At 47.9% G+C, this 13451-nt stretch overlaps 1 protein-coding gene across 8 annotated transcripts in view; it reads right to left on the reverse strand.

Moving 5' to 3' along the window:
• HAO2 (hydroxyacid oxidase 2) overlaps positions 1-13451 on the reverse strand; it is a 667133-nt gene that overhangs the window by 412809 nt on the left and 240873 nt on the right. Inside the window, exon 2 of one of the 8 annotated variants that reach the window (XM_069635743.1) lies at positions 11123-11188. The exons of the other annotated variants lie outside the window; for them this stretch is intronic. The gene's annotated coding sequence lies outside the window, so the exon portion shown is untranslated. The remainder of the gene's footprint in view (positions 1-11122; positions 11189-13451) is intronic. 8 annotated transcript variants of the gene reach the window in all.

The following is a 13451-nucleotide window of genomic DNA, read 5'->3' on the forward strand; positions in this document are numbered from 1 at the left end:
GTTATAGTGCCGATCCACTTCAGTAACCACTCCTCTACACAGGTATATAGCGTCCAGCTACTTCAAAAACTGGTCCTTTGTACAGGTACATAGTGATCAGCTGCTTCAATAATGAACGTTATGCACCAGGACATACCACCCAGTCGCTTCAATAACCAGTCCAGTGAACAGGGTTATAGTGCGCAGCTGCGTCAATAACCAACCTTCTTAAGGGGATTAAAGATCCCTGCTGCTTCGGGGGGCGCTGTGACGCGCTGAACAAGATGGCTGCCTGACCTGGGAGCTCCGTGGCTACAAAAATCCTGTAAAGAGAATTCTGCAGATTGACGTGACTTTTGGCATTTCTGCGCGACCCTACAGGAGCATTAACACCCCCAGAACAACCAGGGGTAATTATAGAGCTGCCGCAGCTTCACCGAGTCCAACCCTGAGAGTTTCACCTGGCTGCCGCGCACCTTCATGCCAAAAATCCTCCCGTGGCTGGAGCCCCTGTAACGGGTCTCACGCCCGTGGGCGGTAGACTCCATCCTCTGCCGTGGCTGCAGTACCCCTTGCATGCTCTCCTGACACTGCCGTGCCGGGACCGAACTCCACTGCTGCCTGCCACCGCAGAGACCTGGCCACCAAGGGACAAACGCTGGCGTGCTGCAGATACTATCCCGGACTATACCGCAGACGACCACCATGATCATCGCCCCCCCGGGTCGAAGCGGGCCCCTAGGGCTAGACCAGGCTTATTACTTGCGCTCTGGTCGATCCACTCCCCGAAGGTCGGAAGGAATAACACGCTGCAGAGGTCGACTCCTGGCTCAGGCAGAGCCATTAAGGTATGTGGGTGAGGGAGGACAACACTGCAGGCTCCCAAAGGAACACGGACTGCGGTCCACCCTTCCCCCAATACACGATCCAGATTGGCAAGCAAGGGGACAATTGTGAGCCCACTCACACCAACTGCCACCTAGCCCTGCACACACAGCTTGAAACACCAAGGCAGATCCAAGGGGCATCCTCCACACTGGACACACACTCAGGACATCAGTGGACAACCCGGCTGCAATACATGGGCTAGTCTGTCCATAACATTATGAGTAACTAAAAGACCAGGCACATAGCGCCACCAGCAAAGGAGTATAACCGCCTGCATCGTCCCCAGTCCAGAGCCCATAGAATCCATACAAAAGCTCTGATCCGTGAAGCAAAGGGCAATAGGTGAACTCCCCATAAATCCTTCAATCATACCCTGCAACACCAGGAGGCGAACATCTAGTCGGACCTCTCGGCACCAGAACCGAATTCTGATCACCGAAGTCAGGGCACCAACTCCCCTTCGAGCTCAGCCCTTGACCCACAGGTCTCAGTGTCAAAAATAAAACAACCCAAACCCAACGCATGAACATGGCAGGCAGCGGCAAAAACAAGGAAAAGAAAAGGGGACCTATGGATGCATTTGCAAACTCCTCCAATCAAGACCACTCCTCTGAACCCACTGAAACACCCGACAATCCTCCCTCTGACCCCTCAACACAAAGTATGGCCCCATACATGGCTGCTATGGAAAAAGGATTTACATTCATTAATGCCAAACTAGACGAAATAGGTGACAACATCGCCTCCATCCGCACAGATATAAAAACACTCAACACAAGGGTCACAGAGGCGGAAGACTGGGTATCCACATTGGAAGACATGCCAAGCTCCCAAAGCAAAACCATGGATAAGATTCAGAAAGATGTCAAGACCCTCCAAAGCAAATGTGAAGATTTAGAATCTAGATCAAGACGGAATAACATAAGAGTGGTCGGGGTGGCAGAACGCAAGTCCAATGTGCCCATGGAACAATTCCTGGAAGATTTACTCCACTCACTATTCCCAGAAACACAATTCTCAAAACAATTCCTGATAGAAAGGGCACACCGGGCACCAGTTCCTCCGCCCAAGCCCGGAGCACCACCAAGAACTATTATAGCCAGACTACTCAGCTATAGAGACCAGGATCTTATCCTCCGCCTGGCAAGAGAACAAGGTCCACTGTCATTCGAGTCTAACCAAGTCCATATTTACTCGGATTTATCAATGGGAGTCCAAACTGTCCGAAGATCCTTTGACCCCGTGAAAAGAACATGCAGAGAACGCAAAGTAATATATGCGATGTTGTTCCCCCGCCAAGCTACGCATCCAGCATGCAGGTAAACACAATTTTTTGAATCACCAGAGGACGCTATGGCATTTATCGAACGCCACATTCCATAGCCACCCAAAGGGACCTGATGCAAGTACCTCTACCCCAAAACAGAAGAAGGGCAATGATAGCCATAAAGTCCAGAACACATTAAACAACAGCATGTTGATCTACAAGACACTTGAAGCCGTGGCGCAGTAACGGTGTAGGCCACACGAGCCCCCTGCCTCCACCAAAGTCAAAAGTTTTTTGCTTGCAAGTTGCATATGGTTTTGAGGGATAGACCGCCCGATTGGGGGTAAGGATAGGGGGAGGTAAAGTCACTGGCCAGTTGCCAGTACAGGACGAAGTTATGTCATCCAAATGTTCATAGAGTTAATAAATGTTGTTACAAAAAAAATGAAAACCCTGGCATGGGAGCAATGCGAAGAAGACTACCATGAACTGAACTAAACAGTTATCATAATACAATCACCCCACGAATGGTACACCAACAGTGGAACGTGAGGTATCTTCTGAATCCGAATCCAATCAAAGTTAGGAAAATAATCGCATACGCCAATAGACACAGAATCGACACCCTTCTGCTACAAGAAACGCACATCACGGAACGGATGACCAATTCATTTGGCCGGGCTTGGGATCCACAACAAACTACTCGTCACAATCACGGGGAGTCCTAACATTGATTCTGACCGCAGAAACAAGAAGAATATGGGGAGGAGACTTCAATACCATTCTAGACCCCTTGCTCGACAGGACATCCACAACGCCGCGGCCAAATTCCAAATCAGCACTCGCCAAAAAGCAAGCCATGTCATCCTTACCGCTTGCTGATGCCTGGAGAGAAATGCACCCTGACACCAGAGACTATACGTTTCACTCGTACATCCATGGGTCGAGCTCCAGAATGGACTACTGGCTCTGCTCCACCAACTACACCCCAAGACTAAAGGCATGCATCATACTGCCTAGAACACTCTTGAACCACTCACCAGTGGTACTTGAAATCCAGATTGGGCCTCCCACACCAGAGCACCAACTATGGTGAATGCCTCCAGACCTTCTACGAGATGTCTCACTACATGAAACTCTACGAATCGATGTGCAAGACTACTTCGGCTGGAACCTAAACTCAGTGAAATTACACCAAATAGTCTGGGAATCCTTCAAGGCCTGGCTAAGAGGGCACCTAATCTCCAAGGTGCATGGCACGCTGAAAGACATACGCACCCAACTAACCCTAACAGAAGGACGCATTAAAGAATCCGAAACCGAATATACAAAAACCCCAGAACCAGCTACATTAGCCAGGATGCAAAAAGCCCTTACTAAAGTCACAACACTAGCAGAACAGGAGGTGTGGTATACAGCACAACCAATCAAAGCTAGGCAGTATGGAGAGGGCAATAAATCCGGAAAACATCTGGCTAACCTCATCAAGACTGAACTGGGACAAAGACAAATCACCAGCATCATGGACGATCAAGGTATAACCCATGTAGACCACCGGGAAGTGAATGAGGTGTTCCGAGAATTCTACAGCAAGCTCTAAACAAATGCAGACCAAGTAACAACAGAAGTACTGCAAGAGTACCTGAACTCCTTTCCGCTCCTCAGACTCACTGGAGAAGAAAGTGCCACCATTGATTTGCCACTAACCCTGGAGGACCTGCAGCAAGCAATAAAAGACTTAAAGGTGGGCAGAGCACCAGGGTCAGACGGCCTGCCGGCAGACCTCTACAAGATCCTCAGTGACAAACTAGCCCCACGACTGCTGGAGGTATGGGAGGAATCCCTTGAATCTGGAACGCTCCCTCCTACAATGAGAGAAGCCATTATCACAGTCCTGCTAAAACCAAACAAGCCAGCATGCTCTCTGTCATCATACAGACCATTATCCCTCATCAACATCGATGCAAAAATCTTTGATAAGGCCCTAACCAACAAACTGAACCCCTATATGACCAAACTGGTGCACCCGGACCAATCAGGGTTCATTCCTGGGTGCTCCACTGCCCTGAACCTCAGGCGCTTCTTCGCCATCACCTCCCAACTAGACCACCGGGCACAAACGTGGCAGTCACACTAGACGTAAAAAAAGCGTTTGACTGTGTTGTGGAGGTTCACGTTTGGAATCCTGAAGAAGATGAGTTTCGGCGCAGGCTTCCTCCGGTTCATACAAATACTGTACAACAACCGCACGGCCAAAGTAAGAACCAACAAAACACTGTCGCCCACCTTCACACTACAAAAAGCGGGGATTATGTGGCTCTTAAGCTCTCACGTACAATGCGAGCGGCGCAAGTAACATCTTTAATAGCCAACTTTACCAATAAGCAAGGAGGATTTTCGCTTTGGGGTACGCGCCAATTATACATGCAGGTATTCATCCCTATGATGACTTATGGTCTAGAATCACTTCTAGACTTAGATCTCAGCTGGCTTCAAATCATCGAGGGGAAGTTCTGGCGTCGTATACTTGGCCTGGGCCCGGGAGTTCCGATGGCAATTATTCGATTAGAATTAGGACTACCCTCTATGAAGGCCATCGTCATGAAAAGGAGATTGGGGCACTTCTTGAAAATGCGCAGTACAACATCTAACCCTCTCCTGCTTACTATCTTCCAAGAATTGTGCAAGAAACAAAATCCTCAGTCACCATCTGTGATGATGATAAAACTTCTTGCTACAATTGGATGGACCTGGCGAGAAGGTCCATATTCTAAGCAAGTTCAAAATGCACTTGATAAGCGGGTAGAAATGTGGGATTGGCTAGAGAATTTCGCTCACCTTAGCGCGTTGAAAAGCTACGCATTTGTACAATACAGGTTGTACTCATTCTTGCAACCCCAAGGGTATCTCAATCTCTGCCCTTCAAAAAAACTGCGACGATTTATCCTTCTATTAAGGATGGACCAACTGCCTATCCTGTTGGTCACGGGCAGAAGATTGCAGTTGCCATTGGAACAACGCACCTGTCGGTTGTGTGAAGGAAGCAATGTATTAGAGTCAGCAAGACATGTTTTGACAGAATGTGGCACTATGATTGATGTAATCCACTGTCATCTGGGGAAGTTCTCCCATAATCTAGCATCAATCGGAACGTCATTATTCTGGCATCACTGCATGAATTCTGAGAGTATGCGAGAAATGTTAGCTCTCTTCAACATCTGGATTAGGATAGAAGAAATATTGAATATTCAGATTTGAAATTAGTACTCGTATCCCAAAACAGTCACTGCCCCGGCCCTAGGAGGAGGTAAACGGCCGTGCTGTGAGTGCCCTTGGTATGGTAGTTATGAGAAATGAACTAAGTATAGTTTACCGCTTCGTATTGCTATCCGTATATTATAGTGAGCATTGTGGATGTTATTGTATAAATATGTAATGTTTTTTTTCTTTATACTTTTCTTATTTACATGCTATTTGAGCTTTTAGATTGATTTTATATGTGTAAATAGTTCATTATTTAACATATTGTTATATTGTTATTATTCTGCTCATGGAAGTTTAGTCTATATATGTGCTTACTTATTAATATGTGTAAAGTTTATTAAATAGACTGTATCACATTAAATAAATAAACTACAAAAAGCAACCAGACAGGGATGTCCACTCTCCCCACTGATATTCGCACTGACGATGGAGGGAATGGCGGCAGGTTTGCGACATAACCATGCCTGGAGAGGTATCCGTATAATGGGATCCCCACAGTTCATCTCCCTCTACGCGGATGACACAATGCTATACATCAGGAACCCAGACACCCACCTCGCCCCCGTGTTGCGAGATATAGCTGAATTCACCAAACATTCCGGTTATAAAATCAACCAAGCCAAGTCCGAAATAATCCCATTGACTGTCTCCACTATCCAGACCGTAGCCATTGAGGGCCTGCTGCGTTGGTCTCCCACCACTGCAAGATATCTGGGCATCATAATAGCGCCGGACATACAAACCTTATTTGCCAATAACTATGCCCCCTATGTCACGCACTTGGAAAGCAAACTCAATGCATGGACAAGGCTGCCGCTGTCCCTCTGCGGTCGCATAGCCCTACTGAAAATGTTGGTAGTACCAAAACTACTATACTTATTCAACGGAATACCGATCTGGCCGGGCAGGAAGTTCTTCGACACACTACAAAAACTCGCCACACACTTTGTCTGGGAAGGACAGAGTCCCAGAATGAGCCGGTCCAAACTATGTGAAAATTACAACACTGGTGGCCTGGCAGCCCCAGATTTTCAACTATACTATTACTCGGCGCAGGCACACTTTGCAAAATACAGGTCCAATACTGTAGAAAAATTTGCACACATACATGCAGAAAAATGTGCTGCATCTCCCCTAGAACTCCAAAGTATGTTTGCCAAGGGACCTAGAGAAAAAACACTTGCCGACCCAATGGAATCGATAGTCCAAGATTGGGCACAGATCCTTGGACGAGTAGGATGCAAAATGCCATACTGGCCACACTCACCCCTATGGCACTACCCTGGGCTGGAACCTACAATGGACTGTACTATACAAACATCCTGGGACCCTGGAAAACAAGCCAAAGTTGGAGACCTCTTCCCAGAGGGTCGCTTCCTCAAGCTGTCAGAAAATCCAAAACAGGACAAGGAAAGGCCTATCCACAACTCTGTATTGCCAACGATTAAAAGCCGCCTGCAAGAAGAAATGGCCAACCTTCCCAGAGGCACCTCCTACCCACAAGTTCCTTACGGAAATCCTCACTGAAGAAGCCTTCACGGGCAGCGTTTCCACGTTATACAGGATAACACAGGCCAACACACCATCCAAGAACGATATAATAACTAAATGGGATAAAGACTTAAATATTCAGATTGAAGAGCAACAATGGACAACCTATTGCAGATACACCAAAACCATCTCCTTCTGCGCAAACTTTAGACTCATCCAATTCAAAATCCTGAATCATCTACACATCACTCCAAACAAATCTCCAAGTACGACCCCTCCAAGCCACAGACATGCCCTAAATGCGGCTCACCCGAGGCCACTTCCTTGCACATGTATTGGGAATGTCCCCCAATTAAACACTACTGGAACGAAGTGGCAAAGACAATGAACTCGATCTTAAACACAAACATTACTTCCACCCCATTGAAGTACCTACTGGGAGACATAGAGAATGCATCGACCAAGACCCGCAGACTTTTCACAGTGGGGGGGGCAGTAGCCAAATGGAACATCCTCAGAAAATGGAAAGCAAAAGACCCCCAACACACCAGTGGTGGATGCGAGACTTGATCAGCACACAAGAATGTGAAGTAACTTACGTTAGAGGGGTCCAGCCCACCTCGAGACCCAAAGACATATGGGCCCCCCTCAGATCATACTTAATGTCGGAGGAAGACAAGACAAGGGACACGAAGACTGGAACCCCTCCCTAAAGTGACCTATTAAGCTCCACCTATTTCCCTATCTTCCTCCTCCGTGCCTCTTCCCCCCAATGCATCCCCAATGTTGTAAATGTTGTCGCACTACATACCTATGAAATGCCTGATAATGCATTGTTTTAAATAAAATAAGATCTTCCCGTAATGTCAACATGCCAGTATTAAATAAAGTTGAGAAAAAAAAGATCCCTGCTGCTTCGATAACCAGTCCGCTGCTCATCGATATAGTGTCAACCTGCTTCAAACACCAGTCCTCTCCACAGGGTTATAGTGCCCAGATGCTTCAATAACCAGTCCTCTCCTCAGGGTTATAGTGCCCAGCTGCTTCAACAACCAATCCTCTGCACAGGGTTATAGTTGCCAGATAAACCAATAACCACTGCTATTCTCAGGGATATAACACCCAGTTGCTTCATAGCCAGTCCTCTCCACGTGGTTATAGTGCCCAGCTGCTTCAACAACCAATCCTCTGCACAGGGTTATAGTTCCCAGATGCTCCAATAACCACTGCTATTCTCAGGGATATAACACCCAGTTGCTTCATAGCCAGTCCTCTCCACGTGGTTATAGTGCCCAGCTGCTTCAACAACCAATCCTCTGGACAGGGTTATAGTTCCCAGATGCTCCAATAACCACTGCTATTCCAGGGTTATAACACCCAGATGCTTCATAGCCAGTCCTCTCCACAGGGTTATAGTGCCCAGATGCTTCAATAACCAGTCCTCTCCTCAGGGTTATAGTGCCCACCTACTTCAATAGCAAGCCCTCTACACAGGGTTATAGTGGCCAGCCGCTTCATTAACCAGCCCTCTGTACAGGGTTATAGTGGCCAGCCGCTTCATTAACCAGCCCTCTGTACAGGGTTATAGTGGCCAGCCGCTTCATTAACCAGCCCTCTGTACAGGGTTATAGTGGCCAGACGCTTCATTAACCAGCCCTCTGTACAGGGTTATAGTGGCCTGCCGCTTCATTAACCAGCCCTCTGTACAGGGTTATAGTGGCCAGCCGCTTCATTAACCAGCCCTCTCTACAGGCTTATAGTGGCCAGCCGCTTCATTAACCAGCCCTCTGCACACGTTTATAGTGGCCAGCCGCTTCATTAACCAGCCCTCTGTACAGGGTTATAGTGGCCAGCCGCTTCATTAACCAGCCCTCTGTACAGGGTTATAGTGGCCAGCCGCTTCATTAACCAGCCCTCTGCACAGGGTTATAGTGGCCAGCCGCTTCATTAACCAGCCCTCTGCACAGGGTTATAGTGGCCAGCCGCTTCATTAACCAGCCCTCTGTACAGGGTTATAGTGGCCAGCCGCTTCATTAACCAGCCCTCTGCACACGGTTATAGTGGCCAGCCGCTTCATTAACCAGCCCTCTGCACAGGGTTATAGTGGCCAGCCGCTTCATTAACCAGCCCTCTGTACAGGGTTATAGTGGCCAGCCGCTTCATTAACCAGCCATCTGTACAGGGTTATAGTGGCCAGACGCTTCATTAACCAGCCCTCTGTACAGTGTTATAGTGGCCAGCCGCTTCATTAACCAGCCCTCTGTACAGGGTTATAGTGGCCAGCCGCTTCATTAACCAGCCCTCTGTACAGGGTTATAGTGGCCAGCCGCTTCATTAACCAGCCCTCTGTACAGGGTTATAGTGGCCAGCCGCTTCATTAACCAGCCCGCTGTACAGGGTTATAGTGGCCAGCCGCTTCATTAACCAGCCCTCTGTACAGGGTTATAGTGGCCAGCCGCTTCATTAACCAGCCCTCTGTACAGGGTTATAGTGGCCAGCCGCTTCATTAACCAGCCCTCTGTACAGGGTTATAGTGGCCAGCCGCTTCATTAACCAGCCCTCTGTACAGGGTTATAGTGGCCAGCCGCTTCATTAACCAGCCCTCTGTACAGGGTTATAGTGGCCAGACGCTTCATTAACCAGCCCTCTGTACAGGGTTATAGTGGCCAGCCGCTTCATTAACCAGCCCTCTGCACAGGGTTATAGTGGCCAGCCGCTTCATTAACCAGCCCTCTGCACAGGGTTATAGTGGCCAGCCGCTTCATTAACCAGCCCTCTGCACAGGGTTATAGTGGCCAGCCGCTTCATTAACCAGCCCTCTCTACAGGGTTATAGTGGCCAGCCGCTTCATCAACCAGCCCTCTGCACAGGGTTATAGTGGCCAGGCGCTTCATCAACCAGCCCTCTGCACAGGGTTATAGTGGCCAGGCGCTTCATCAACCAGCCCTCTGCACAGGGTTATAGTGGCCAGCCGCTTCATTAACCAGCCCTCTGTACAGGGTTATAGTGGCCAGTCGCTTCATTAACCAGCCCTCTGTACAGGGTTATAGTGGACAGCCGCTTCATTAACCAGCCCTCTGCACAGGGTTATAGTGGCCAGCCGCTTCATTAACCAGCCCTCTGCACACGGTTATAGTGGCCAGCCGCTTCATTAACCAGCCCTCTGCACAGTGTTATAGTGGCCAGGCGCTTCATTAACCAGCCCTCTCTACAGGGTTATAGTGGCCAGCCGCTTCATTAACCAGCCCTCTGCACAGGGTTATAGTGGCCAGGTGCTTCATTAACCAGCCCTCTGCACAGGGTTAAAGTGGCCAGCCGCTTCATTAACCAGCCCTCTGTACAGGGTTATAGTGGCCAGTCGCTTCATTAACCAGCCCTCTGTACAGGGTTATAGTGGCCAGCCGCTTCATTAACCAGCCCTCTGCACACGGTTATAGTGGCCAGCCGCTTCATTAACTAGCCCTCTGTACAGGGTTATAGTGGCCTGCCGCTTCATTAACCAGCCCTCTGTACAGGGTTATAGTGGCCTGCCGCTTCATTAACCAGCCCTCTGTACAGGGTTATAGTGGCCAGCCGCTTCATTAACCAGCCCTCTGCACACGGTTATATTGGCCAGCCGCTTCATTAACCAGCCCTCTGCACACGGTTATAGTGGCCAGCCACTTCATTAACTAGCCCTATATACAGGGTTATAGTGGCCAGCCGCTTCATTAACCAGCCCTCTGCACAGGGTTATAGTGGCCAGCCGCTTCATTAACCAGCCCTCTGCACACGGTTATAGTGGCCAGCCGCTTCATTAACCAGCCCTCTGTACAGGGTTATAGTGGCCAGCCGCTTCATTAACCAGCCCTCTGCACAGGGTTATAGTGGCCAGCCGCTTCATTAACCAGCCCTCTGCACAGGGTTATAGTGGCCAGCCGCTTCATTGACCAGCCCTCTGCACACGGTTATAGTGGCCAGCCGCTTCATTAACCAGCCCTCTGCACATATGTGTTTGGAGCACTAGAAATGCGGGACACTGCACTCAATTTAGTGGTTATGGTATACCCTTCTGTGTGCGGATGGGTTTGCGTAAGACAGTGCCCTACTGTCCTAGATCATTATATAGATCGTTTAAATATACATGTAAACTGAAATTAAACGTTCTTCCCGATACAGATACCATGAAATCCACCTCCAACTACCAACCCAGTAATAAGCGAAACCACCATTGAGAAACTGAATCACACCCACCTTCTCCTATCCATAGGGGACAAAGACAACACCAGCAACATCTCCAAACAGGAACTGACACATCACCTAGAAAGTGAAGAACAATATATCACTACCAAAGAACTGACAAAGAAGTCCAGATTCACCCCCAACCTGCAGGGGGACAATGCAATCAACATTTTTTCAGAAAGCTGTGACCCTTGAACTACACAAATTGGAAGACAGAACAAAGAAAAACAGATAGACCCTTCAGCTCAATCTCAATCCTATGGAAAGAAAGGCTCTAGACAAACTTAAAGATGACAGTAACATCATAATAAAAGTAGTAGATAAGGGTGGAAACATTGTCCTGATTGAGACTATGTAAAGATGGCACCCACCTAGAAACACCTGAATGCTATGAACCCCTTATACTGAATCCCAGCAAAAGTATCAGCATTGAAGCCAAAAGGGTGATTGAGAAATGGCACAGGAGCGGGTTACCGACTGACGAGGAGGCTCATTTCTTGGTGGTGGAACATCCTCCAATGCCCACCACATCTTTTTTTCCAAAGGTGCACAAAGAACATACTCCTATCCCTGGATGAAGGCCTATCCTAAGTGGCATGGGCTGGGTTACAGAACCAATAGACCAATAGATCAATTATATCATACACAAGGAGGTCACCAAAATCCCCACCTACATACATGACATGATGCACATCCTCCAAAACCTACAGGAATTGGAGTGGCAGTTCGGCTACACGCGTGTGACACTCCAAGCCTCTGGACTCCACATATGCCAATGAATCTGCATCCTCCCACTTGGAAATATTGAAGGAGGTGTTACTCTTCTATCCAACAATGTGCTCCATTTCAATGGACAATACTATAGACAAAAGAAGGGGGTCACCATGGGAGCTACCTATGGCCCAGCGACAGCGAACCTATTCACAAATCAATTCAAGCAGGTCCATGCTCTAGCTGAGGCTAGATTCAACAAGAACATTGTGGAATGGTACTGCTACATCGATGATGTTATAATGATATGGTCTGGTACAGAAGGGGAACTAGACCAACTCAACACTTATCTCAACTCTAACATGCAAGTGCAGCAACACAACCATAGACTTTCTAGAAATCTGTATCAATGTGACTGAAGGACAAGTTGATACAAGGACATTCTGCAAACCCACAGAAGTCAACTCCTTGTTACACACCAACAGCTGCCACAAGAAGAGCATAATACATAACATTCCAAAAAAAAGAATATATAAGAGCACGTACAAAATTGCAAAAATTAGCCAGCATTCCAGAAAGAATGTCAATTGTCAATAGAGAGATTCAGGTAGAGACGACCCAACCAAGGTAGTAACTAAAGCGGAAAACCAAACAAGCAAAATCAACAGGACTTCGCTCCCAACACCCAAAGTAAGGAACAGGGAATCAGAGGACACCTTAACAAGATTCCTGACAAGATACAACGAAGACAGCCACAAATTCCAACAGATTATCAAGAAACACTGCCATCTTTTTCAGATTGACCAAGATATCAAACCATGGGTATCGGACATTCCACTATTCTCTTTTATGAAATCACCCACATTTAAGAACATCCTCAGCCCTTCATTCATGGCACTGACCGCCACCTCTAAAACGAACTGGCTACTAAAAGCTCAAGACAAAGGGTTTCACAAATGTGGCACCCCTACCATGTGCCCATATGCCTGCACCACCAACACAATCATGTTCGAAGGCACAGACCAACACAAGATAAAACATTGCATCAACTGCCGCTCCAAGTTTGTGGTCTATGTGATTATTTGTGTTTGTGGCCTGAAACCCATAGGCAGCACAATAAGAGAGCTGTGAACCATGATCTGGGGGCACCTGAACCTGCTAAGCTCCCAGGACACATAGTATCTCCTTGCCACCCACTGGCAGGAACAACACCAATGGGACAACAAAAGGAGCATACGCTTTGCAGGACTGGAAAGGATAGCGCCCATCATCAGAGGAGGTGACGGAGAACTTCACCTCCGACAGCATGAATGTAAAACTAATCTGCAGACCCAGATTAGTGACCACTGGATTGAATAAGAAACACAAATTCAATATTTTCTTGTAAATCCCTTCCTAAATCCTCTTATGAATGCTTTCTTACACACAACATGTTGATATCCCCCATCCAAGTCCGCCCCATATGCATACAAGATATGGCCTTTTTGTTTGACTGACACCTTGGTCTTATAGCAGTCCACAGCTAAATGGATACCACTCAGCCCTACATAGCTCCCTACTGTGGAGACACCCATCAGGGTCACCAGCCTCTCATCTGGAAAGCTCAGACCACTGCCACTCCCACCCACAA

The sequence above is a fragment of the Ambystoma mexicanum genome, chromosome 7p, assembly GCF_040938575.1.
Source record: "Ambystoma mexicanum isolate Mex_15411 chromosome 7p, UKY_AmexF1_1, whole genome shotgun sequence".
In the NCBI taxonomy this organism is placed as follows: domain Eukaryota; kingdom Metazoa; phylum Chordata; class Amphibia; order Caudata; family Ambystomatidae; genus Ambystoma; species Ambystoma mexicanum.